Source organism: Ursus arctos, unplaced genomic scaffold (assembly GCF_023065955.2).
Source record: "Ursus arctos isolate Adak ecotype North America unplaced genomic scaffold, UrsArc2.0 scaffold_4, whole genome shotgun sequence".
NCBI classification, from domain to species: domain Eukaryota; kingdom Metazoa; phylum Chordata; class Mammalia; order Carnivora; family Ursidae; genus Ursus; species Ursus arctos.
In genome coordinates, this window is record NW_026623056.1 from 35,230,920 (window position 1) to 35,258,594 (window position 27,675).

Consider the following 27,675-nt stretch of genomic DNA (forward strand, 5'->3'; position numbering starts at 1 on the left):
GTGATTAATCAGGATCTATGGGTTGTTACAGTCTAACTTTTGCAAAAGCTTATATTCAACATTCAGACCAGAAATTTTGGCAAGCGCAGGAAAGTATTTAGAAATTAAAAATCCCAAAAACACCACCATGACATGATATTAATATTTTTCTACACTTAGATTCAGTCTCTTTATCCTATCATATATGAACACATAAATATATATTTTTATTTAGTTAATATCTATGTCATATCATTCAGTGTGCGTATCCTTTGTTTTTTTAATGGGCAAATGTGTGTGTGTCTGTGTTTATGTAGTCTGGGTTTTATTTCACATCAGAGAAGTTTTATTTTCAAGGTTAGACATTTAATAACATGTTCTTCTATTTCTTTGTTATTCTAATGTTTTACTTTTATGAGTCCCATTACAATAGAGTTGATACCTTTTTGACACTTCAGAAAACTAATTTAAATCAAACTTATTTAGAAATTTCTCTATGTTTACACAATACAATATACAAAATGTGACAAGTATTTACTCAGCTGTCCCTATTGGAGTCCTTATAAAGCATTGCGTAACTATGTGCTGACTTATTGAATGTTACTTTCACCATCTAAGATGGGACAGGGTTAGTAATAAATAGGCCTTCTTAATATTCTAACAGAGTGTGAAGGACATATATCCATGAAATGTGTTGAGTTTCTACTATACCTCCAGGTCACTCAGCCAGAAGAGATCATCAAAGGGAAAGGACAGAGTTTGAGTTTGCTACATTCAATGAGATGATTCATTACAAATAGCTCCTTGGGAAGAGTCATTTGAAATAGGACCCCCCCCCCCAAAAAAAGATGATGTTAGGAGAGGAAATATCCCTCATTTGATGGGAAACAATCTCTCTGTCTCTTTATGCAATCTAATTCAAAATGCTGTCTGAATTTAAAGGAGAATCACTAGATGGAATAGTTAATTATTTCCACTTTTTCACAATATAGATGGGTAACATGGGAGCATAGGATTTTATAATTTAAAAGGGATGTACATTTTGAGCTAAAAACAGGCCTGTCAAGCTACTCAAATGGTGATTGCCAATCTTAAAATACAGAAACAAAATAGAAACCCATATATGTGTGTGTGTGTGTGTGTGTGTGTGTGTGTGTATATATATATATATATATATATATCCCAAACCTTAAATGATATATTTATTTTTAAACTACCTGCGATATGAGCCAAAAGATACATTTTAAACTAATACCTGTGCTCTATTGTAACTGACGTTTCAACTATTCCATCTGACAACTTTCTCTAAATTTTTGGTCACTGAAAATAAACCAATATAGAATCTGATTACTGAGACAGAAAGTAAAAAAGAATGAGTAATTCAGGGTATAAAAAAAGCTGAGATATAAATTCAAGTTGATTTTAGCTTAACAGAACACACGCGCGTGTGCGCACACACACAGACACGCACGCGCGCTCACACACAGACACGCACGCGCACTCACACACAGACACGCACGCGCGCACACACATACGCACACCCTGGTCCATGGTTTCTTTGTTTAAAAATTTTGTAGAAAGACTGACACTTTTAGTATCTGCAGTGAAGAATAAAACTGACTTACCAGGAAGATAAAATTAGAAAGCAACGATGAGGGTGAGATTCATCCACGCAGTAATAACTAAAATCGAGGTTCTCCTGTGTGCTAAGACAATAATAATGGACCTTGTTTACGAAAGGCTCCTCACAGCAGTCTTCCTTGAGGAGATAACTTTTACTGAGTGTCAAAGGATGAGAAGAATCAAAACACTCTCCCATTCTTTACCTGAGTTGCTTGTTTGTTTTCTTTATAGCATGTAACCACAGATTGTGAATATTGTGATTATTTATCTCCACTTTTTTTCTCTCTCTCTCCACGTAAGAATGTAAGCTCTTGGCAGGTAGGGACCATTGGCCTGAGTATGGTGAGGATAGTAAATGTGTAGGCGATCGAGTGACCCAAGACAAGGTAGAAAAGAAAACTCATGCAGGGGCTGGTGACTCTAGGGAGCTAGGTGAGATCATGGTTTTCCAGACTAAGTAGGCATCACTGGGAACTGAGAGATGTAGACAGATCCAGTATGATATTTTGGAGCTAAAAACCAAAAGAAATTATTGATAAACTGGATGTGACAGATGAGAGAGAAAGGAAGACAGAAGTATCTCCAAGTGTTTCACCTTAAAGAACTCGGTGGGTGATGATGCCTTCTCCTGAGTGTGTAAATTCAGAGGGAGAGACTGGTTTGGCAGTGGAATCAAGAGTTCCGTTTTTGGCATTTTAATTAAATGTATCAGTGAGTCAACCAAATGAAGATGTCAAAAATGCAGTTAGAAATGTTAGCCTTGAGTGCTGAGTTAGAGAGACTTGACCTTGCAGTTCATTTCCACAGATGTTTATTAAGCACCTACTATGTTTCAAAAAAACAATAATTCACCTCGAACATTAAGGACTATAAACAGCAGAGGGACAAAAGAACATTAGAGACCTGAAGAAAAAGACAAATGATGTGGAATGGATGTTCTGTGGTCCTGGGAATAGATTATAGAGGGGGGATGGCGGTTTTTGGAGGTAAATAAAAGAAATACATGTCTTTTGTGAACTGGTAGACTACTTTTACAGAGATGATGTTGAAGTCGAGCATCACTCCCAGCTGGGTGTCAGTGTAGGATTGGAGAAAAGGAAACAGCATATAAGGATGTTATACGGTGGGGATCTGCCTGCTGGATGATTCCTGTTCTCATCTAGACTTAAAACTGGCCATTATCCCTCCCCGACCTTCCCTCTGATTCTTCAGCCAAATGAAACATGCCCTTTCTGGGCTACCTCACACTTTATAGGGCAGGTAGCACCCAGGACAGACTGTTCTTTCTGTAAAGAGTAGAGGTATCCAAATAAAACTGGTGATCTTTCTGTCCCTCCCTTTTCTCTCTCCAACCAGAGAGCCATCTTGTGTCTATGGGTATGAAGAGCTGGTGTAAACACATTGCTCCATGAGTACGGGGTACTGTTTTTAGACAGATGGTCAGTGACTCCTCACCTTACTCTGTTTCATTGAACCAGAGGAGGAAAGTTAAACGACAAGGCAACAAATTTTTTTTTAATGATTTTTTATTATATTATGTTAGTCACCATACAGTACATCCCCGGTTTCCGATGTAAGACTCGATGATTCATTAGTTGCGTATAACACCCAGAAGGCAACAAATTTTGACTGGACAAAGCTCATGCTATTTTATGTGGGGAATAATTAACCTATGAAAATCACTGATGCTGGGCAATATTAAGCAGGTAATTTAGGAAGACTCTAAAAGGGGATTGAACATTTATATGCATATAATTAACAAAGGCAGTTTTAGAATCTAGAATAACAGCCTGTACATTCCTAAGTCTTGATTTAGAGAGTAAGCACCTTAACTCCCAGAGAAGAGCCAAACCATGTTGCCCATACTCACTGTAGAAAGTAAGCATCTTATATATTAAGCCTTATATATGAAGCCTTCATGAGGAATGACCAGAGATGAGATGTTCTGCTTATAAGAGTATTCTTCCTAACCAGTGAATCGATATTACCATTTATTCACATATTGCCCTCTCTCAAAAATGTGAAGTTGTTATCACATAAACATCTATTAGCCTTTAACAGGATGATGAAGGAAAGACTTAGTAAAATGGGGGATTACAAAATTCTAGATTGATAAACATTATTATAACATGCAGCATGTTGCTAGTGCTGATCACAAACTAGAATGCTCAGCATCCTGAATAAAACATTTTTTTTTCTGGAAAGGCAGTTTATGCAGATATCTCTAAAAGAAACTAAAACTCTTACACAGGGATATCATTAAAAGCACAGACACATTGATCTGAAAAAGAAAAAAAGATTAACAGCTACGAAATTTATTAAAAGCACATTTTCTTGGAAGATATTTTGCTGTGTGGGGGCAGGACGTATAGTTGAGCTCTCCCTGCCTGACCATATTTAAGCTGAGTCATTAAAGATGCTATTGCCTCATCCAGCTGTTTTAGGACAATTAGCCATGTGACAGCCAGACGGGAGAGTAAGATGGCAACAGCCATTTCAGCTCAGACATATGTCTCTTCTTCGTTACAAAAAAGAAGGGGGAAGAAAAGGCCGAGTGAGTAATGCTGGTAGAATTTATTAAGTTATCTCCCTTCAGAGTGGTTTGTCAGTTTGGCTGGAAACTGAATCATCTTCCATCAGATAAGAGTGTGACAGGCCTTGACTGTTTTAATATTGTTTAAAGGTTGATTAATTGAGTAGCCCAGGTAATTTAAATTTAAATTTAGCAAAAGTAATGATCCTTAATTTTTAAAGTTCCTAATGAATCACAAACTCCCATTAGCTTTAAAATTAGGGCTGAAGGTTAAAGTATTTTAAAAACTGCTAGATAAATATTATTTCCTAAAAAGGAAAGCTAGCATTCAAATGTTATTTATTCTACTTGAAGACATCACAGGGGCAGATATGTGTATTTGTACCTGTTCAGTTTGGGTAAAGGTTCAAAGACAGGCACCGCGCGGAGCAAGAGTGTGGTGGGTTCCTTTCTCCTTGCCATTGTTCCAGCTCGTAGAGCTCCACGCTGGTCCTGGATTATGACTCCTTATCCTCTGAGTTTTAGGAACTGTAGGCTACCAAAGCCAAAGCTCTTTTAAAGTTCTCTCTCTAGCCCCACGAGCACTTTATAATGGATGTGGAGAGGCAGCAGCCCATCTCACTACACATCGACAAGGCAGTAAATAAATTTTCCACTCTGGGCCTCTGCCAAAAGCAGTCATCCTTCTGCAGTCCCTGCTCTCCTGGCCAAGAAAGTCTCACAGAGCATTAGTCTCAGTCGCCAGATGATTGTACAGGGAGGGTGAAGAAAGTGGAATAAGAAGGGAGTAACCTTGAGCCTGAGACTCATCCCTGCAGGGTGTGGAAGAGAGGTTAAAGAAAAGATAGAAACGATTCTCTACATCTAGCGTCTGTTTGAGAGCCTGTGCGCTTTAGTACCCTCAACACATTATCCCATAACCCCTTTGGATTGTTTTTCAGTCTTGTAAAAACCATACATTTTACTATTTGTCTTTATATGTTTCAGTTTACTCTGCATTTTAAATCTTCACCGTGACTTCCATATCTCACTTCTAAATTGTTTCTCAAGCCTTCTGTGAAGGTCTGATTTCCTCTTCCAGCCTGGACCTCTGGTTCTTTTCTTAATTTTTTTTCCCCCTGTGTATTTCCCTCACTATGTAAAGAATCCAGTCCTGCTGGGAGGAGCAGGCTTGTAAAACGTTCGGTCTCAGTGTGTGAAGTGAATGGCATTTTTATCCTCTATTCAAAGTAGCTTCAGTGATCCTGCAGTATATAATATGGCGATAGTACGTCTGGTGCATGGAGACATTAATGTCACTGATGGCCTCATCAGGCACAGAACAGTCAAAATCCTCTGCCCTGGATGTTGCCTTGCACGCCATGGGTGAAGGGCTTCTCTTGCCTCTGCCGGAGCCAAGTTTTATAGAGGATGGATATGGATCATCAAATGAGATTTTTACAGTACAGTAAAGTGTGAATCTAATTGCAGCCAGAGCCAAAGAACTGTAGCAGAGAGGCAGTTTGAAGCAAGAAATAAAAGAGCCAACCTGGATCTGTTCATGTGAAGTGCGAGCCATGAGACCATTAGGATCAGGGAGCCCCAGGGCATCACAGTTGTACAGAAACACTCAGGTGATGCCCCAGGGCATTTAATTACGTTATTCTAATTTGTATTATTAATGACAGTATTAAAGCACAGGCAGACAGTTGGGCGGAAATTTTAGAAGAATCAAAGATGGCATAAATATTCATTTCCCCATCTTATTATTTTACAAAAACACATAGAACCAGCCATTCACTGAGACACAGGCCCATAGCCCAATCTTCATTAAACACAGATAGAGCAGTATGCCCTCAGGAGCAGCGCTCTGTAGATATTTGCATTTTGGCATCACCACTTTCTTCCCCACAGAGCAGTTATTCTACCAAATTGAGAATATTGCCCCTGATGTTTGGTGTCTCTTAAAATCAGGCCTATCCGTGTAAGCTCGGTGAAGGAGAAAGGAGAAGCGTACACCTGTTTTTTGCTGTATCTTCCTTAGTGATCAGGGAGGATCTTGGTATATACTGGAATGAATGAATTTTGAATAAATGCATAAGTGATCTATAAAGTCCTTTGTTGGAGGAATTTTTTTTCTTACCAATCTGCATAACTCTCAGATGGATAAATGTCAGCCAGGATACTCACCAAAAAGTAGAGCTCGGTAGAGCTCGCCCTTTTGAAACGGAATCACTGAATTGGACCAGTAGTCATTAAACCAAAGGTCCGGAGAAATATCAAGTCAAAAAAATTAATTTCTGAGGTGTGATTGGTCAACAGCATATTTTTTTTTAATGAGTTATGGATAGAGAGCCTGAAGTTAAAACAAGTATTTTATACTTTCATTTAAAAAAGGATATTTTGGACACCTGGCTGGCTCAGTTGTTTAAGCATCTGGGCTCACATGATGATCCCAGGGTCCTGGGATCCAGCCCTGTGCATAGGGCTCCCTGCTCAGCAGGGAGTCTGCTTCTCCCTTTGCACCCCCCCCCCCCCCGCCACCAGCTCGCGCTCACTCTCTCTCACAAAAATTAATAAAATCTTTAAAAAAATAAAAATAAAAAAAGGATATTTCTTGCAAAATTGAAGCAGGGGAGGAGGAAAGATGGGAGATAAGCCTATGGAGGGAGGGAAAGAGTTCTCATCTCTCTGGCTGATTTTCATAATGAGACTGCTCCGTGGTGCCACAACTGGAAAACAGTCTCCGCTTTATTTGAGGATAGAATACTTAATGTTTTCTAATGATCCAAATAAGAATTTGGTATTTATACTTTCCAAAAAAAGAACTGCCATTACAAGACACCATGAAAATTAAAGTCACTATAGTAGTTTAGCTCATTCTTGATTTTTTGCCTAGAAACAAGCTTTAAAGTGACAAAAAGAGGCAGAAAAGAGGAATATTAGAGAGTTAAAAGAACATAAGGGTGTACAAGAAGGGTAAAGATGAAAAGGAAAGTAGCAGAAGGATTAAGAGCAAATCAGAGGGACGGTCTACTATTGCTGTTTAAAAGGGTAAGGCTGGAAAGGTACGGAGGGATGATGTGGAAGAGATAAAGGCTATTTTTGTTACAGAACCTGTAAGAGAAGTGAAGACGAATGTGGAAAAGAATGAGCAGATTAATGTGTGGGGGCAGACCGAAGGGGGAAAATAACAACAAAGCAATAATTCTGCCATGCTTATCATGGACCAGGTACCATAGTCTCCATGGATACTTACTCACTGAATACTCAAAGCAAGCAATTCTAATGGTGAGAGGGGTTAGGTGGTCGATCATCCCAATTTTTTTAGATACGGAAACTGAGATAAGCAAAGTTAACCAACTTGCCATCGTCACAAATTGGAGGAAAGGCTAGGTTCAGAGACTTTGGTTTCACAGCTCTGGTTTAGAGCATATGATGTGTACTACAAGGACTCTCACTATATATGGAAGAAGGGGACCCAGAAAAAAGGACAAAACAAGGACAGTCTGAGGACATGATGGTGCTCAATGTTTGGTTTGGGTGGAAAAGTGTTTAAGGCCTGAAATGTGTGCCATCAGCCCTCAGCAGCCTTGCAGCAGAGAGCGGAGGCTGGGTCTGTTATGGGAGTGAGGGGAATGGATAAATAATTGATTAGGCACAGCACGCTTTGTGTGCGCAGATCTATAGGGAGGAGAGCGGTCCAAGAGGCAGAGCCAGATGGCGAGCTGTAATGTGCCCATATTAATAGATGTCTTCATTAGATGACATACTCACAGGAGGCCAGGGCAAGTGCCTTCCAGCCATTGCCAGGGACAGACAAGGTCTGCAGATGAAGGTGACACTTACCTAGAAGACACTGGAAGTGGGGCAGTTTGGTGGCAAGTGGAGCTAGAGAGGCTTCCTCCTTCAGTGCAAGAGAAATAACTTATATTTCGGAAATACTCATTATTCTCTTTGCCAGTCCATCTCCAAATATGTGAAATAACAGGCTGTCCTCTCCACCACTTCCATCAGCATCCCTGATACAATTCTCTTTCTTTACTACATTTCTGTGAACGCTGCTGGCACTGTTTTCCCCAGTTACAGCCTCTCCCTTCTCCCTCCTCTCCTTGATTTCCATCAAACGCCCTTCCCGGGTCTCTTCCTGGACATTTACTCCCTGGCCACAACCTCTTGCACTTTCTTTGCTAATATTATCACACTCTGTCACAACTGCCAGTAGACTGGTCCTGTACTCATGGACAGTTAATGGTCAACTCAAAACTATTAAGCAAATGTTGAGGCTGAAACTTTTATATTATATGCGAATTAATATTGGTGACATTAAGCTTAAATACCCTTGAAATGTTGGCTGAGCAGATGTTGAATGTTTCAAGGACTTTGGCTGTCTGGACTTTTATATATGCAGAGACACATACACACATATTACTCCTCCAGAGATTAAATATTTTGTCGTAATTGGAATTCTGTATAGGCCAAACCAGAGCTAAATTGTAGTAGAACGATGTTTGATTTGCACAGCTATTATCAGTGACAAATGTACAAATTTGTACATCAGTGACTGATGTACTCAACTACGGCTCTAGATTACCCCACTCCACCCCACCCCACCCACCCAGAAAAAAAAACAAAAAACAAAAAAAACATCATTCAGAGCCGTGTCAAAGTTTTACTATGTTGTTGATGTCACATCATTTACTGAGCACCTACAAAGTAGAGTGTTGGTGCTGGGTGTCATGGAAGTTAGAAAATTATGTCAAGGAGCCTAAGTTATAGAAGAAAATGTGTTGTATCATAAAAACTACATCATCAAAACGTTGGATCAGCAGCCTACATCTCCCCATAGGGGGATATTTCTGTCACAGGGGAAGTGTAAAAATACTTGCCTAAACTGCAGTGAGTTTCTGATTCTTTTTCCAGCTCAGCCAGAGTTCCCTAGACTCAGATCATAGCCACCATATCCAGAGCTTTCTATTCGGAGGTGGCGGGGAGGTGAGCAGGAACGACACTTAGCTTCTTCAAAGGGGGAGGCCTTAGGTTTGGGTTCAGGATTGTTTGCTCCATGACAGGCCTAGCATTTTCCCTGCCTTTAGGGCGGAGCTCATCACACTCTTGGGTTAGAGGGGAGAGACATTTGTCAACAGAGAGGAGCCTAATATTATTCAACCAAAGTTTTAAATGCATATGAGATTGTGCTTGATTTCTCCTAATTATTCAGAACATAGTTTGGTAAAATCCTTTATCTGGCTGATAATAGATCTCGACATTCTCTAACAAGCTTGACCTAAATAGAAGCAACTGGGAAGAGATTTATGTCTATATTTTGTACCTTGCTCAGCCTAAATTTTCAGTGAGTCTCAGAGTGCTAGTTTATTTTATTTGCAGAGTGGTTTGTAAAATATATCTAGATAAGTTTTACAGCCATCAATAATTTTCTAAATTAGGGATGATTTTTGACTATGCGTACAATTTTCATTCTGAATAACTGCTTTCAACATGTCATCTATAAACTGCATTTTCCCCTCAATTTCTCTTTTGAGCCCCCTAAACTATTTATATGCAACCTGTGGCAGTTACTGCCAGGCTCTGCTACTCCTCTCTTCCCTTGAGGGTGTTCATTTCTACTTTTGGATTAAGATACAAGATGCATTTCCTATTCAGAAACCAGTTCTGGCCTGAAAAAAAAAAAAAAGCAAAAAACTAAAAACTAAAAAACAACAACAACAAAAGTTTGAGACATTGATTGGTAAATACCAAGCTTCTGTCTTTCTACAAATTTTGTGCCTGTTACTAGACCCTGTGCCCAGATCCTTCCCTCCCCTTCCTCCATTTGCTGGATAGAAGGTGTGGTGGTCATGAGAGGAAGCAAACAGTGTTTGAGAGTGATGCTTTTAGAGTCTAAGAAGCCTAGGTTAAAATATCAGCTCTGCTGCTTTCTAGCTCTGTGACTTAACTAAGTTGGGTGAGCCTCAGTTTCCTTATCTGTAAAGTGGGTTGAATGATACCTCCTCCTCTTATAGTCACTGTGAGGATTAAATATAATATTACATATAAAATACTTACCTGGTACCCAGAGAGAATTCAGCAAATATTACTTATTATTAGTATTACCGTTTCGTCCCAGGCCTTTTCCCCCTGTTGTCTGAATCCCTGTATTCTGACATCCATTGAACAAATGTTTCTTGAATACCTACTATGTGTCTAGCCCACAACCAGCTCCCCACTTGTCTCCTCGATGTGGATATATTTTCATTTTGAATAACTTAAGAATAATAATTGCAGTACTTTCAGTTTCTATTTGATAAAGTTTGGTGTAGAATTACTTTCTTCGCATTCCTGAAAGGTTTCACGGAAGACCTCAACAAATACTTGCGCTAACCTCCTTAGAAATTTATTCTGAGATGCTCTTCGCCAAGGTCATTGTCTTGGTATTTTATAAGAGAACAAGATATTTAGACTAAAAGCTGGTTTCTTTCCTGTTTATTCTAATTAAAAGAGAGTCAAAGAAGGGGCTAATCACTGGACGCTAATGCGCCTCAGAGCAATGAACATGGCTCTGTAGTTATGTTAAGTGAATAAGAAATGATTTCTGTAAACATGCTAATTGGCTGAAATTTTGAGGTCAAAGCCAATTCTCTAAGAAATCGTTGAACTGTGAAATCATTGCCAGGCAAATATTTTAGTGGGATATAAAAAATTCATCTTCAGTAAATATTTTATCAATATGCTATAGTTTGTGTGTGACAATATTATATACAAATATTTACCTGTCAAAATACCTGACAGATAAATATTAACATGTGTGAATATCTGTAAGTGAGAATTGACAAAAAAAGAGAGAGGGAAGAAGAAGAAAAAACAGAAGGAACAGCGTCTTAAAATATCAACATGTAGAATATTTAAAGAAGTTATGAGAAATGGGACAATAATGTAACCCACCTAATAAGTCATTTGAAGACTATGGGGAGTGCTTAAATTAAAAAATGGCAAGTAGGCAAAGGGAGCTATAATAATAAATCCAGGAGACTGGAGAATAAGAAACATGATACCAATTATTAATATCTGGTGAATAAATACTTCTATAGTAGACTCTAATATGAAGAAAGGGGTGATAAAACCATGTATACATTTCTTCTGGATGTGATAAAAATATTGTTAATAAAGCAGAATTCAACTAAGTAAATTTTAAAGATCTTATTGGCTTATTCAACGATTCACGAATCGGACAGCATCCCATCTAGCATACAAAAGAACTCCAAAGGGCTGTACAAAATGAAAGACTTTTATAGGCAGAAGGGAGCAGGACCAGGAAATTACTAGCAGAGAGTAGAGCAAGGTTTACCTTCCTTTAGTGGCTGACAGGGGCCTATCAGGCAGACTACCTCACTAGTGCCGGCCAGGTAATTCCAGGTTCACTTGTTTAAGATTCCACTCCTGGGAGAGGTTGAAACTATAATTAAGTTAGGCATTAAATCTTAGGTCTCAGTTTGATGATGTGGGCTTAACACAAGTGACTCCATTTTGGGCCTGTTGTCTTTTTTTTTTTTTTTTTAAGATTTTACTTATTTATTTGAGAGAGAGAGAGAGAACAAGTTGGAGAGAGAGGCAGAGAGAGGGGAAGAAACAGACTCACTGCTGAGCAGGGAGCCCAGTATGGGGCTGGATGCGGGGCTCCATCCCAGGACCCTGGGATCATGCCCTGAGCGGAAGGCAGACGCTTAACCATCTGAGCTACCCAGGCGCCCCTCTGTTGTCTCTTTTTTTAACAATATGGATGACATAGGAAACATTTTATGAAAACAATCTAAACATGTATAATTTATTTGTCAAGAAGTTCTTATAGAAATAAAGGCAATATTATGCTTCTCGTCTAGAATTAAATAGTCTATGTCACAATTTTTTAATTTAATTCATTTTTCTTTAAATATTAAGATGGGATTCGAAGCCAATTAAGCCAGAATGGACACAGTTTGAAAGGAGGGCCTGGCAGTGTGACACAGGGTTAGTTGGCAGTGTCGTTAAGATGATTTATCTGTCGATGATTTATGTGATGCAGAAAAAGCAATGCAAGACAGCACAATCCCTGATTTAGAGGTTTTCAATCTAGGTTGGAGAAAAACAACTGCAGCATAAAATTTATCAGCTGATAAGATGTCAGCTCGGAAATGCAAAGCTCATTGGCATTTATGCCTCTGGGTTTTGGGGTTAGAAGTGAAAAACTGGTGCAGGAGAGAAGCCCTTGGGCAGTGGGTCAATGGACCAAGGTGGTGAGGCAGAGGAGGTCAGAGAAGGAGCAGGAAGCAGGGTGAGTGGAGGAAACAAGGTCGGCTCCTAGCACCAAAGCAGCACCTCTTCACCTCCTGCTCGCTGTTTTTCCTGGCTCCGGGGAAAGACGCTGAGAACTTCACACTCAGGAAACAAGGTAACTGAGGACCTGAAAACCATAACAGGAAGTTGGCCCGCCATGGTGAATGATAGGTACACATTAATAAACCTTATGAGAAAGACAAGGAAGGAAGGTTTGTTTACTTTTCAGGAGTGCCACTATGATGTTAGCAAATCAACCTGAAATAATCACCAAAGAGTCAGCCCCGCACAGTAGTAACAGACGATATTTATGGAACATTTGATGCGGGCCAGGAAGGGAATGAAGGAATGCTTTACCACACCTTTCATCTTTGCAACAAACTCTGACAGGGACAAGATTATTGTCACCACTTTGCACATGAAGAAACCGAGGCACAGAAAGGTGGAGTGATTTTCCCTTTTGTGCTGTATTTGAATGCTGGTGGTTTCAGGGCAAAGACAAGATTCATCAAAATCATGCTCTGATGTAAAGGTGTGCTAGGACCCGGATGAAAGTCCAAGTTTCTCCTCTTATAATATTTTCTTTCTTTTCCTTTTTTTTTTCTTTTCCTATCAAGCTGCCTTCCAGTTTGAAACTTTTCTTATTCAATGAGAGTAAAATTTTAAATTTAAATGTAAAACAAACAAAGCTGAAACATAAAATGGGCAAATTGAAGCAAATCATCCATGATAGGAATTGCGTCCAATGCCCATTGGTATTTCTAGAGGAAGGTTTTGTTTCTACAGGGCATTCTGGAAACAGCGTTGTTTACCAAAGCCCACTGCAGAGGGATGTTTTTCCACCTAGCAAGGCTGACCCAGGATGTAGGCTGTACCACCCACACCCGATGAAACACTCCTGCTCCTTGTCCTTGGGGTCTATTTGCTTGTTTTCAGTCACAGAGGCAAAGACACATTAACTGAGTCATTCAGAGACATTCATTAAACCAGCATGGAAACAATACAGGTAGAAATAAATGGTGCTTTTAGGGCATAAGCAAACTAAAGGAGGAATTGTACTTGGATGCTCACAAAGGAATTACGTGATATTCATATTACATTTATGTGGCTTTCTCTCCTAAAGGAATTATCTCTTCTTCACTGCTATATTCCCAGTGTTTAATACCGTGCATGGCGGTGGAGAAATTTGATAGATATTTATTGAGCTAAACCGAAAAGGGTCAGAGAAGAAAGTTGTATACTTAGCGAAAGACATAAGCAGTGGAGATACTAAGAAATAGTTGTGGTCTGCAAAAGCCCCCTGGGAATTTTCTGGGGTGGATGTATACATGTGTACCAGAAAATCACAAATAGCCTAAGGACTATGGGGGAGGAAACTTTTTCCTTCTTTTCTTCTAGTTTCTTTGGCTGGCTTAATAATTAAATCGACATAAGACAGATTAATGAGAGAAAAACAAATTTAATTACATATGTACAGAAGCCCCCCAAAGACATGAGAGTCTCCCCAGCAGTCAGGCAACTGAGCTTTTATGCCATCCTGAGTAAGGGATAAGGAGGGAGGGAACTTCAAAGGGGAGGAAGACAATTCTCAGGAAGATGAGAAGAGCTAATTGGTAAGCAATATTTTGCATTGTAGAAATCCTTACATAAGAGGAAAAAAAAAAGGTAGCTTTGGTAATAGCTCTCTTCCTGTTACAGGCTTCCTATCTAACTTCTTTTAGGCTGTTAAGGTGGAGGCAGAAAGCTCCTCCTGAATCCATTGGGCCTAGATCATCTTTAGCTTGAAATAATCCACATGCCAAGGTGGCACAGTCTGGGGCAGCTTACCCTGAACCCCGTCAGGAATTGTATAAAACAAAACAAGATTTAAAATTAAAAGGACAAATTGGGAATATTGACAAGGAACACTGAAAAATAACCTCTCTTAAGGATCTTTGAACTGATGAGGACTTATCCTGAGATACTGGGGAGACATCCGGAGATATAAGGCTGAAAAAAGGAAAAGATGGCACATTTTTAGTGTGATGTGGTACCCAAAAGGCTAGTGTTATTTTTGGGTGCACTCTATTTAGAGCATTTCATCATGGAATAGAGAGTGACAGTTCCACTCTCAATGACATTCATGAGACCTATTCCAGAAAGCTCCATTCGGTTTGGTTTGTCTGACTACCAAAAATAAGTAGACACATTGGAAGGGATCCAAAGAAGAGTCTCACAATTGATTAGGGGAAAGAAGCTGACTTATGGGAAAAGTTTGAAAGAATTATGTCTGTACAGCTTGGCCAAGGAAGGTATGTATGTACGTGTTTGAAAGCCATAAACACTTAATGGAGGGAGAAATAATTTACTCTGATAAAAAGGATACAGATAGAACTGTATAGTGAAATGGGTTGTGAAAAAAGAGAATTTAGCTAACTTAGTGGAAATTGGGTGGTGGTTAATGACATTTAGTCTGCAGATAGAATAATTTGGAGGTGACATTGACTCGGAAGTGGTGGGTGTCTAGAAGTCAAATGCTGAAACATCCCTTCCAAACGCATTCAAGAGAGCAATGGGAGATAAGGTAAGAGATAGAAGGATTTGATATCCCTCTAGGTGCTTTCAACCTCAAATCACTCATGAGCCACATTGTAGTTGTGTGTATCATAAGCATGTATTGCATTTAATTCAAATTTAGTCTGTTTTAATCCCAGATGTATTAAAATACCTTGCGTTCCCCCCCTCTTTTGAAAAACTTTTGGGAAAAACTAAAGTGATTATAAAACTGTTTACTGTACAGATATTTTTAAATGCTGTGCAAAAATAGTCATTATTGTTAAAATGCATGTGGAAATACTCAGCTAATATATTCAAAGTCATATTGGCTGAGAAGTCAGTAATGTTAAGACATGCATTTGTAGTAAATTCATGTGCAAGTGTTACATAGGTATTTTGCAAGAAAAACTTTGCATGTATTTCTTAGTTATGAATTTGGGGCACCCTATTCCTTTTGTTAGATTGTCCTCTTCAGTGGCTTATATTGGGCCTCCATTTCTCAATACTGAGATCTCTAAGAGAAGTAAATTCAGAATCAGCAAGGGAGGCAAATGACTTAGGGTGTAGGTAAAGGAAGAAACGAAAAGATCAACAAAATGGCAGTAAAACAGGAGCATATGTGCTTGGTTTGTGTGATGAAGTTCACAATAACTTTTATACATTAAAGACAGCAGTGTTCTGAGGCGCCTGGGTGGCGCATCTGCCTTCAGCTCAGGTCATGATCCTGGGATCCTGGGATCGAGTCCCACATCAGGCTCCCTGCTCAGTGGAGAGTCTGCTTCTCCCTGTCTCTCTGCTTCTCTCTCCCTCTCTCTCTCTGTCAAAATAATACGTAAAATATTAAAAAAAATAGTAGTGTTCTTATAGTCCTTTACACACCCACCTTTGACAGTTATAGACCACATGGAAATCATACTTTATATTCTAGAAAAGTTTCTTGGTATCTTTCTTTAAATTATCTAATGAAAAAAAACTCTTAATCTTCTCTGAGAATTGACAGTTGGAATAAAAATGTTTCATTGCTTTGATTCCTCTTTTTGACCATCTTTCTTCCATATTTCCCATTGCCCTTTGCTAACATATGCTTTCTGTGTTTATTAATGTTACTAACTTCCATAGGAAAATTAAGAATCCAGAAAAGGTATAAGGTTCTACCAGCAAAGCCTCAGAATGTTCATACTGAGTAAGAAAGGGGCATGAGCGGTGAGTATTCAGTTCTGTTGTGGACCCCTGTGGAGATCACAGTAGCTTGGCGGTAGGCTGGAGTGGAGACAGGAGTAACACTGACTTTACAAGCTATGGTCTGACCTTGAACTTCACATAAAGGTACAAAAATATATCATATTTCAAAGTATTAACCCTAAAAGAATTCTGGGCTGATGTTAGTTTTGTCTACCTCTGTTCAATTATCACTTATTTATCCATTTTTAAATTTCTCTTATGTACTCAGCACTGACTTAGGTGTTATAGAGATACTTTAAGGTAAACTTGCTTTCTGTCTTTCATTAATTACATTTGGGAAGAAAAGTTGGATCAATTAGGGAAGAATGTCAAAGCTTTTTTATTGCAGCAGAAATTGCTAATGAAAGATGGAATATTCAGGAGCATTCCAGTGTCTTCCTGAAAGTCTCTGGGAAAGTATTGTTTATTGGCATCCTTTAAGATGGGAAAGTAGGAATAAAGACAAATACTTGGGGGAATGTAAGAGACAGTGCTGGCCAGAGGAAGGTCCATCTTGGGAAGCAACAACATAGCATCTGACTCTGTAGGAGGACCTCATTATTCTGGATTCTTCACTAAATAGCTCTTGTCTCTTTCTGGACAACAAATATTCTCATCAACTCCCATTGCTTACTTCCCACCTCTAACTTCTTAGTGGAGAAAATGGAAATAGGAAAAAATTCCCACTGGAACGAAAGCCAATTCATACACCCAAGGCTCAAAATCGTCCGAATGGAGGAGTCAAATGCATCCAGTGGATTGGATAGAGTACTGTAGTCTTATGTTATCTCGTATTCTTACCCTTAGGGATAGTGTCTCCCCATAAAAGCTAGTAACACTAAACTCCTTTCCACATTGATTTAGGGAGCCACTTGTTTGGTATTGCCATTTAACTGATTTTTTAGTTTCTCTTCTTGATTCAATTGAAAGTTTTGAGGTCTGGAATAAGTCTGACATAAAGCTAAGTACAGAGTAGATACTAGAAAATATGTTGAATTTAATGGAATTAAGGGACTGTAGTTTGTTTTCCTTTTTCCCCTTTTTGGGGGAGGGGGCAAAATTCTCACCTCCGGAGGTAATATGGGTAGGACTGACTTCATCCCATTTCACACATATGCAGTTCATTCAATCAGGCATTGATCTACTTCATGTACCTTTTTGTTAGGATGCCTTTGACTTGGCCCTGACACCCTATTAAACCTGGTCTGTGGAAGCTGGGGATGAGGTTTCTTATGTCCTCTGTAGAAAGTACTAAAAAGTGTTAGCTAGCACACTGCTTTGCATATAAGGGGTGTTCAATAAATGGCAAGAATGATGATAATAATCTCTTCCTATCTCAGGGAAGAAATCAAAGAAAATAAGCCTTTGTTGATTGTGCTATCTTTAATGCTTTTATAGATTTTACTCCTTTCAATCCCTCTGTCATCTTCTGATGCGTTGTTTAGATATACCCTTTGAAGCAGCTTGTTCATGGACATATGGGAAATTACCTTGTGCCTTCAATATTGTTATGATAAATATTTCATTTTCCCCTAGCTTCAAATTCCTTTTGGCATATAAAGGTTTTCCTTTTCCTGAGTCATAATATTGTTATAGATTCAAGAAACGTTGGTACATACTCTTCTTCATCTCTTCACGTATCTGTAATAAAACCCAGCTTTTATCTCAGCTGCCAGGAGCCCCAGTGACCCTGGATCAGCTTTATACAATATAAAGTTCATCGGGTTTAAAATTGAAGCTTCTCTTCTTTCTCTCCCTACGTATATTCCTTCTGCCACATCTCCCAGAGATTAGGTTAAAATCTTCCTGCCCCTCACAAGAAACAATATTACTTTTGCAACTGGGTATAGAGAGGCCATGTTATACCTCTTGGGTACTGGGAAAATACAATCTCAAGGCTGTGAGAGGAATAGAAAACCCTGATAATGCTGATCCCTTGTTTTATTATTACGTGTCCCCATGTTTCAGGACAGAGCATTCCAGTACTTGTTTCTGTTCCACTGTTGATCCTCTATAATCATACTCAGAAAAGCTAAACAGTCATCTAAAGCAATTCCATATCTAGCTACGACCTCAGGGGCAAAAGGTTGTTACATTTGCCCACTGCAATGTAATGACAATGCCAACTTTGACTTCAGTGCTCTTGAACTCAGATAATTTGTGTCAATGAACCATGAGAAGATTTGAATATTTATTACAAAGTACGGTCAACTTAAGAATACACTATGCTACATATAGGAATAGATCAATAAAAGAAAATAATTTGAAAGAAAAGAAAGAAATATCTTTGCACTTGAAGAAAAAGTATATAATTTCAGTGACATTGTTGCTATTCCACTGTTCACCTCATGCCTTGACTGACAGATAAAACAGTCTTGTGTCAATTTGAAGTGACTTCTCATCTCTGAAACTTTCCCTTTGCAGTGAAATTTCTGGCAGGTTCCTTCAGCTCCCTTAGTGGGAAAGAAGCAAGCAAGATTACAGAGAGACAGGAATACCTCCTTTTCCTTCCGCTCTTCGCTTTGGTTGTTTTCCTTTTATTTTCTTTTGTTCTCTTTGGTAGTGTGGATACTTTATTGTTTGTTTTTTTTTGACTGCTAAGTTTTATTCAGTTTCTGAAAAACAGTTAAAATGAGCCCATTACACAAATATGTTTATATAAATGGAATAATGCTGAAGAGAGGGTTACACACTGAGGGGATATTTTTCTTTAACGTAAATGATGCCCTTCTCATAAATGGAACTTATTTTGAGTATTTGTCTTTATTTTTATGACCATAAAGTGTTGCCATTCTGAATGGTTACTTAGTCAAATGGTGTCCTACAAAATTTTTACATGAGGAACACTTAGGAGTGGTAATGTCATGAAGAGAAAGAAGTGGAGCGTGAAGGGACTGGGCTTAAAGCTGAAATGTGCATGGGACATGAAGGATTTTTTACTTAGATTCCTTTTATAGAGAAATGATTTGGATGTAGGTCTGATAGAGTCATTGTGAAGAGCTTAGAATGACCAGATTCCTTCCATGCTGTTACACGTATATCAAAAATACAAGGGACAGGCAACACTGGCAACTTAAAATAATGAAACTTAGGCTGAACTCACATTTAGGGTAAGTTAGTTACTTTTCAGTTAACAATTTGGCATAGATTAAAAATCCAATGGGAGCTACATGGTCTTATTATACCTACCTGGTTAGAAATAAATGAAAGAAATATAGAATTGTCCTGAACTGATCCAACAGCCTCTGGCATTTGATAGATGCCCCAAACCGGCCAGATAGCTCTTTGTAGCATTGACTGCAAAAATATAGACATATAGAAATGGCCCAAACTCTTTTTCTAACCAGGAAAATGGTATGAAAAAAAAAATGTGGGTCTTTTCTAGAATGTCATTAACAGATACTGGTAAATAACAGAGTGCCAGTAAAAGTGCACCTGGTGAGCTTAATTCAATATTGGGAAACTGAATGTGCTCTTTTTGATTCCTTTATCATCATCACAGTACACTCAGCTCATATTTTTCTCCTGAGAACTGCTTGCCGGGCTCATTTGCTCGTACTGCTATGCTGCTTTTTTGATCCCTAACATAGGAACCACTTAATGTACATAATAAAACTTATAGCATCTTCCTGACTATATCTCATTAATCTTCTTAACTAAACAAAGCCAATTTGCCTTCTTGCTTCACCTTTATCCTCCAATTAAGAGCTTGTCTTCTTACCTTCAGCTCTTTTCCCTCAGTCAGCTCCGGTTGAGTCAACTGTCACTCCTCATTTCCCTACACTTTCTTTCTGTCCCTGCCACCCATCCTATTGTTGAAGAACAGACTTCCTACCTTTTCACTGACAAATAAAAGGCTAGCCTCCTGTGTTTTTAATTTGGCAGATGTTGGATTAGAAACATGTCATCAGGGGCACCCGAGTGGCTCAGTCGGTTAAGCATCTGCCTTCAGCTCAGGTCAGGATCCCAGGGTCCAGGGATCACAGTGTTGGACTGCACGCTCCGTGGGGAGTCAGTCGGCTTCTCCCTCTCCCTCTGACCCTCCCCCTGCACATGTGCACTCCAGCTCGCTCTCTTTCTCTCTCTGTCTCTCTCTCACACACACACACTCTCTCTCTCAAATAAATAAATAAAATCTTAAAAAAAAGAAGAAAAATGTCATCAGTGCCATTCTAGATTATTAACATTAATGTTAACCCTTGTTTAAAAATGCTGGCATTGCTTAATTCTATGCTAGAGAAAGGAATATTACCAAGCAGGACTCCAAAATTCCTGTCATGAGCTGTCCTTGCTTTCAGGCAGTATTGGATTCTGAAGGCAAAAAGATGAAATTGTGAAAACGTCAGAAATCTGGGAGGCAGATATTTGAGAAAAGTCCTGAGAGTGAATAAAGATGAACATTGCTGGTCCCCATTTCAATTCTTCACACCATGCCAGTGGAAAAGCAAAGCACTATGATTTTTCTTGATGATGGCTCATGTTCCATGGTCACATTCGTTTTCAAGGGAAGAGCAGAGAACCGCCTCAATTGTTGAAGCCTTCATTTTATCTATTTCATTCCTTCTAACGTTTATTCTCTCCTACCCAACTAAATCATTTTAACCCTTAAAGGATTGTTAGAACAAAATTGAAGACATCCTTAGGAAAATCACAATCATTATATTCCCTATCCACTTGTCTTTTCTCTCCATGTCCTACTCTGGCCATAACTGGTAGAGTGTGACATTTACTTAGAAAATAAAGAAATGAAAAATCATGCTAGAGAGGAAGCTATACCCCATGAAGTGACAAATAAAACTTTGTTAAAAACAAAATAAAGGCAAATGAACCAAGGGTCTGTGGAAAAGACAAAGAGAAGTGGGACTAAAACTTGGGGAAGTCTACCCAAGGAAAATACATTAAGTATTTATGGATTCTTCCTGCATTTCAGCAATAGTGTCCATTCTATTCTCTTTTTTCCCCTCTATTTTTGACTTGTATTTATGTATGTATGTATTTAACTTTTTAAGTTCTTATTTTAATTAGTTAATGTACAATGTTGTATTAGTTTCAGGTGTACAATATAGCGATTCAACAATTCTATATCATCCAGTGCTCCTCACAACCGGTGCACTCCTTAATCCCCATGACCTATTTCATGCACCCCCTCCTCACCCACTCACCCCTGGTAACCATCAGTTTGTTCTCTATTGATGAGAGTCTGTTTCTTCATTTGTATCTCTCTTTTTTTCCACTTGTTCATTTGTTTTGTTTCTTAAATTCCACATATGAATGAAATCATATGGTATTTGTCTTTCTCTGAGTGATTCGTTTTGCTTAACATTATACTTTCTAGCTCCATCTATGTCATTGCAAGTGGCAAGATTTTATTCTTTTTTATGGCTGAATACCACAACTTCTTTATCCATTCATCAATTGATGGATGCTTGAGCTGCTTCCATATCTTGGCTGTTTTCTATAATTCTGCTATAAATATAGGGGTGCATGTATCCCTTTGAATTAGTGTTCTTGTGTTCTTTGAGTAAATACCCCGTACTGCAATTGCTGGATCATAGGGTAGTTTTATTGTTAACTTCTTGAGGAACCTCCATACTGTTTTCCGCAGTGACTGCACCAGTTTGCATTCCCAAAAACAGTGCAAGAGGGTTCCTTTTTTTTCCACATCCTCACCAATATCTATTGTTTCTTGTATTGTTGATTTTAGGCATTCTGACAGGTGTGAGGTGATATCTCATTGTAGTTTTGATTTGCATTTACCTGATGGTGAGTCATGATGAACATATTTTCATGTGTCTGTTGAGCAACTGTTTGTCTCCTTTGGAGAAATGTCTGCTTATGTCTTCTGCCCATTTTTTAATTGAATTATTTGGTTTTTGGGTGTTGAGTTGTATCCTTTCTTTATATATTTTGAATACTAACCTTTTATTGGATATATCATTTGCAAATATATTTTCCTATTCCTTGGGTTTCCTTTTAGTTTGGTTGACTGTTTCCTTCGCTGTGCAGAAACTTTTTATTTTGATGTAGTCCCAAGAGTTTATTTTTGCTTTTGTTTCCCTTGCCTTAGGAGACATAGCTAGAAAAAAGTTGCTACAGCCAATATCAAAGAGGTTACTGCAAGTTATTTTCTAGGATTTTTATAGTTTCAGGTCTCAGATTTAGGTCTTTAATCTATTTTGAATGTATTTTTGTGTATGGTGTAAGAAAGTGGTCTAGTTTCATTCTTTTGCATATTGCTGTCCACTTTTCCCAAGACCATTTGTTGAAGAGACTGTCTTTTTTTTGCATTGGATATTCTTTCCTGCTTTGTTGAAGATGAATTGACCATATAATTGTGGGTTTATTTCTGGGTTTTCTGTTCTGTGTCGTTGATCTATGTGTCTGTTTTTGTGCCAATACCGTACTGTCTTGATCACTACAGCTTTGTCCTATAACTTGAAGTCTGGGATTGTTATACCTCCAGCTTTGCTTTTCTTTTTCAAGATTGCTTTGGCTATTTGGTCTTTTGTGTTTCCATACAAGTTTAAGAATTGTTTGTTCTAATTCTGTGAAAATCCTGCTGGTATTTTGATAGGGATCGCATTAAATGTGTAGATTGTTTTGGGTAGTATAGACATTTTAATAATATTTGTTCTTCCAATGCATGAGTATGGAATGTCTTTCCATTTCATAGTGTCATCTTGAATTTCTTTCATCCGTGTTTCAGAGTTTTCAGAGTACAGGTCTTTCACCACCTTAATGGTGTCCATTTTATTCGGAGCACATTTAAACTCTGGAATGCAATGAAAACAGGACAAACATTCCTTTTCTCCATTGTTAGAATTTTTGTGTTCCTTCCATTGGCCTACTGAACTTAATATTTCATTTGTGGTATTTTTCCTTATCCTATGTTTCTAAATTCTTTGCTACACAGAGGTAACACTTATTTGTGATTCTCATTTTTGTTTCCTAATTAGTCCTGCTCAAGTCACTGGTTATCACAACATAAAGTAAACCTCTTTGGGACCTCTACCCGTAGTTAATCACTATTATATCTGCCCTGTTTTGTTACTTTGATAATACTGAAAACAGTTTGAAATTATCATTTTCCCCCTTGAATTAATATTCTCTATTTCCAAATAGAAAATAAGCTTCATAAGGGCATGGAGTTTGATGTTCTATTTACCCAGTCCCACACTCTGCCACACCAGTGCCAGCATCTAATAGGCATTCTGTGATGGAATGATGAATGAATCCATCATTTAATTAACTAATTAGTATACAGTTAGATCTCCCTGGTCTTTCAGAAAAATGATAATTTGTATAATATTCTGGGAAATTTGCAAGTATAACAGTTGTGTTTCCCAGTCTATTTTCTTTTTATACCTTTTTAAGTAATTTTTTTCAGTTAAGACATAATTGGGTTTTGGGTGGGTTTGGTTTATTTACATAATTACAAGTTATGAATATATGAACTATTAGTCTTGCCCTATTTGCCCAGATGTCCATCTTTACTTATCCCTGCACCATAATGGTATATAGGTTTTGTTTTTTTGTTTTCTTGTGTGTTTTTTTTTTTTTGGTGTTTTGTTTTTTGTTTGTTTTTGTTTTTGTTTTTTTCTTTTTTACATTTTACCACTCACTGGCTTGGCTTCATTTTGCCTTGATGCTTATATAAGTTTCAGCACTCAATATCATAAAAGCTTTATCTCATTTTATTATCTTTCACTGGAAAACAGTATTTGAAAGATGCTATGTATAAGTGAATTAAATTTAAAACCTTTGATCAAATGTTCCATGACTGTATGGACATCATTTCCCTAACTATAATGCTAAAAAGATATTAATTTGAAAGAACATTTCCTTTGCCCTCAATTTTAAAAAATCTGTGAACTTTTCTTGTTTTAAAAATATTATAGACTACTTAAGAATTCCAATGCTATCTTGATGTGTATTGGCTTTCAAACAGTAAATATTTACTTTTAAAGCTGTTCCTATTGGTCTATGTGCAATTTAACTGAACCAGTTCACCTCGGTTTTGTTAAGTCTTGACGTATGCAGAGACCTTATTTCTATCACTCTATTCTGCTCTTAAGCAATCACATTTTATATCTATATCCATTATTGACAATGGCTGTAGGTATGCACTCCTTTCCCTAACCCCATGGAAAAGTCTTAACACAAAATTTGTCATTTATCCTTAAACCAATTTCATTTCCATATTGTCACAGTGAATGGAGATAGCTTGGGTAAATTTAGTTTACAGAAAGTAAAACAGAAAGGTCATGCTGGCCAATGGTGCACTGTCCTTATTTTTCATACTTTTTCTTTTTTTTAAACCAGAGTAAAAAAATCAGTTTTATTTATTTATTTATTTATTTATTTATTTATTCATTCATTCATTCATTCATTCATTCATTCATTCTCCTATATAAACCATGTGGAGAATTTAATAAATAATAAAATACACTTAAATCAAAAAAATTGGAAAAAAATCAGGGAGTGGTAAAGAAAATCAAATGGCCAAGAAAATAAATACACTAAAACCAATCAGTTCATAATTGAAAGTTGTTTGTCTTTTAAATAAGACAGGGATAAACATGCATTGCTTAAAAGGCACTGAATTGTACATGATTCATTGTTGAGAACTTTATGTAAATTTGAAACTGCCTATGAGGAACCTACCATTTAAAGCACTCACATTAAAAAGATAAAATCATTGCCAAGTATTGTATTTAACAGGAGGATGTCACCTAGTCAGAACTCCCCCAATCCCTCAATTTAAAAATATTGGTGCTGGTGTCTACCACTCTACCAAAGATATATTCTATAATGTACCCAGGATATGAAACACATATACATGGCTGGAATGGAAGTCAGGGCCATCTCAACCTCTAAATAATTCAAGAAAATTTGGAGTAGAGAAAACTTGTTACAAGGTCTTCAATAAGTTGTTTCACCTCTTTGCGTATAACTTTCCTCAAATATAAAAAGAAGTGGGTAGACCAGAAGACCTCTAAATTTCTTTCCTGTTCTTATATCCTACATAGGAAGTGGAATGAGCTCATATAGGAGTAACTTGAAGGCAGTGTTGCCAGGCAGTTTGCTTAAGTAATCATTTTTCTTTACTATTTCTAAAAATGGTTGTGAATCAAATAAGGTAAAATGTGGCTTACTTAGCATTCTATTAACCAGACGTTTCTATTAGCTATCATGGAGGGCAAGACCTCTTAGTTGCATATTTTGAACTCGATGTAGAAGAAACAAGTACTGAATAAAGATACTAAATATTGACAATATTAACAAGCAACTTGCAGGCTGTGACCAAAAAAAAAAAAAAAAAAAAAAAAAAAAGATTCAACTTGATTTATTACTCCTTCTATTGACATAATATGGAGATACTGCAAAGTCCTAAAAGGCATTCTAAGTCAAATAAATATTAAAATATTTTTAGTGTACTTGTAATGGTAAACATTTCGAATTCTATTTTCTTGAAATATTTATAAACAGTATATGCAGTGTTATAGATACTAATCTAACTATTTGTATGATCTGCCCCTACGAGATAAATCTCTTTATTTTGGGTTTTAAGATATAGAATCTAAAGCAATAGATACGGAAGTCACGAGGTAGAACTCCTGGATCTGGAATTCTTCTCATGTGTACGGTGATCCCTGAAGCCCAAAAACACAATAAGAACTGAACCAGATTTTTTTTTTCTTTTTCAGAGACAGATTTTTACTCCTAGCTCTCTTATCTATTGCTCTACATGTGATTTGATGGGCAAATAATAAAGTTTCTCTAGGCATTAGCTTGCCCATCCAAAAAAATGGAGGTAAACACTGATTGCTTCACAGGGAGGTCAAAATGATTAAATGAAAATAAATGAATTTTTAAAAATTATGTTAAGTGAATAAACGATTAAGTGTCTGTCATTGAAAATGTAAGAAGGCGTTATTTCTAAATGGGCTCATTATACTTGAGGCCCAATTACTGAAGTCACATGTTGACAATTCCTTTCTTTTAAAGACTAATTAAACTTCTTCTTCATCAAAAAATATAAAATGAATTTATGCATCGATACTCAATCCCATATTTGTAGAGAGGAAGCTTTCTGTATAAAGCATTGTGAATATAAAGGTAACTTTAGTGAAAAGCAAGTGCTTTGTTGTTGTTGTTATTGTTTTTGTACTCGAGGATGTGTTTCTAATAGATTGCATGGTTTAGGTCGGAAGGATATCATTCTCATTCCTTTTTGTCTTTTTTTTTTTTTTTTTTTTTTTTTGAGAGAGAGAGCACGCATGTGCTCAGGGGGGAGGAGCAGAGGGAAAGGAAGAGAGAGAATCTTAAACAGGCACAAAGCCCGACACATGGCTCAGTCTCACAACCTTGAAATTATGACCTGAGCCAAAATAAAAAATCAGTGGCTTAACCAGCTGAGCCACCCAGGCGCCCCTTATCTGCAGTTCTGAACACAGAGCCAGGTACTCAATAAATGTTTGTTGGTATGGAATTTGGGGGTGAACCAGAGGCAAAAGAAACTGAAAACCCTCACAGCTCAATCAGCACATTTTATATGATGACAGACAAGTCAGTCACATCATCTTGCTATTTTTCAAAATGAGAGAACCATGATTATTTATATCTAACTTCGTGCCACATTCCAGGGTATTACAGTTTTCTGAGAGGTATCTTATTACACTGACACCTTCACTGAAAACAATTCTCAGAAATTTATTTATTTATTTTTATAATAATTTTTATTATATTATGTTAGTCACCGTACAGTACATCCCTAGTTTTTGATGTAAAGTTCCATGATTCATTACTTGCGTATAACACCCAGTGCACCATGCAATACATGCCCTCCTTAATACCCATCACCGGCCTATCCCAATCCTCACCCCCCTCCCCTCTGAAGCCCTCAGTTTGTTTCCCAGAGTCCATAGTCTCTCATGGTTCATTCCCCCTTCTGTTTATCTCCCCTTTCTTCTCCCACTGATCTTCCTACTTCTTATGTTCCATAAATGAGTGAAACAATATGATAATTGTCTTTCTCTGCTTGACTTATTTTGCTTAGCATAATTTCCTCCAGTCCCGTCCATGTTGCAGCAAATGTTGAGAAATCGTTCTTTTGGATGGCTGAGTAATATTCCATTGTATATATGGACCACATCTTCTTAATCCAGTCATCTGTTGAAGGGCATCTCGGTTCCTTCCACAATTTAGCTATTGTGGACAATGCTGCTATGAACATTGGGGTGCATATGGTCCTTCTCTTCACTACGTCTGTATCTTTGGGGTAAATACCCAGTAGTGCAATTGCTGGATCATAGGGTAGCTCAATTTTTAACTTTTTTAAGGGACCTGCACACTGTTTTCCAAAGTGGCTGTACCAACTTGCATTCCCACTAACAATGTAAGAGGGATCCCCTTTCTCCACATCCTCTCCGACATTTTTTGTTTCCTGCCTTGTCAATTTTTGCCATTCTAACTGGCGTAAGGTGGTATCTTAG

At 37.8% G+C, this 27,675-nt stretch overlaps 1 long non-coding RNA gene across 1 annotated transcript in view; it reads left to right on the forward strand.

The window, feature by feature from the left end:
* Positions 1-26,224, forward strand: part of LOC130542599 (uncharacterized) — a 114,667-nt gene extending 88,443 nt beyond the window's left edge. Inside the window, exon 2 of the long non-coding RNA XR_008957261.1 lies at positions 1-26,224. This exon is cut by the window's left edge and continues 40,728 nt beyond it. This is a non-coding gene — a long non-coding RNA (uncharacterized LOC130542599).
* Positions 26,225-27,675: the final 1,451 nt, after the last annotated feature.